Source organism: Bison bison, unplaced genomic scaffold (genome assembly GCF_000754665.1).
Source record: "Bison bison bison isolate TAMUID 2011002044 unplaced genomic scaffold, Bison_UMD1.0 scf7180017864527, whole genome shotgun sequence".
In the NCBI taxonomy this organism is placed as follows: Eukaryota; Metazoa; Chordata; class Mammalia; order Artiodactyla; family Bovidae; genus Bison; species Bison bison.
Genome location: NW_011495078.1, coordinates 14,901,289 through 14,902,134, shown reverse-complemented (window position 1 = coordinate 14,902,134; position 846 = coordinate 14,901,289). Strand labels below are relative to the sequence as shown.

Below are 846 nucleotides of genomic sequence, written 5' to 3'. Positions count from 1 at the left end.
GGATTTGAAATAGCTCAACTCGAATTCCACCACTTCTGGCTAGCTTTGTTTGTAGTGATGCTTCCTAAGGCCCACTTGACTTCACATTCCAGGATGTCATCTGAGTTAAATTCACCCATTCCAGTCCATCTTACTTTGCTGATTCCTAGAATGTCAGTGTTCACTCTTGATACCTCCTGTTGACCACTTCCAATTTGCCTTGATTCATGGACCTAACATTACAGATTCCTATGCAATATTGCTTTTTACAATATCTGACTTTGCTTCTATCACCAGTCACATACACAACTGGGTTTTGTTTTGTTTTGTTTTGTTTGCTTTGATTCCGTCCCTTTATTCTATCTGGAGTATTTCTCCACTGATCTCCGGTAGCATATTGGGCACTTACCAACCTGGGGAGTTCATCTTTCAGTGTCCTATCTTTTTGTCTATTCATACTCTTCATGGGGTTCTCAAAGGAAGAATACTGAAGAGTTTTGCCATTACATCTGATAGACAGAGTGCCTGATGAACTATGGATGGAGGTTAGTGACATTGTACAGAAGACAGGGATCAAGACCATCCCCATGGAAAAGAAATACAAAAAAGCAAAATGGCTGTCTGAGAAGGCCGTACAAATAGCTGTGAAACGAAGAGAAGCCAAAAGCAAAGGAGAAAAGGAAAGATATACCCATTTGAATGCAGTGTTCCAAAGAATAGCAAGGAGAGGTAAGAAAGACTTCCTCAGCAATCAATGCAAAGAAATACAGGAAAACAAAAGAATGGGAAACACTAGAGATCTCTTCAAGAAAATTAGAGATACCAAGGGAATATTTCATGCAAAGATGGGCTCGATAAAGGACAGAA

At 39.8% G+C, this 846-nt stretch overlaps 1 protein-coding gene across 1 annotated transcript in view; it reads right to left on the bottom strand.

Annotated features, from left to right (window-relative positions):
* Positions 1–846, bottom strand: part of LOC104982228 (multidrug resistance-associated protein 4-like) — an 84,877-nt gene that overhangs the window by 54,604 nt on the left and 29,427 nt on the right. The gene's annotated exons all lie outside the window — the stretch shown is intronic.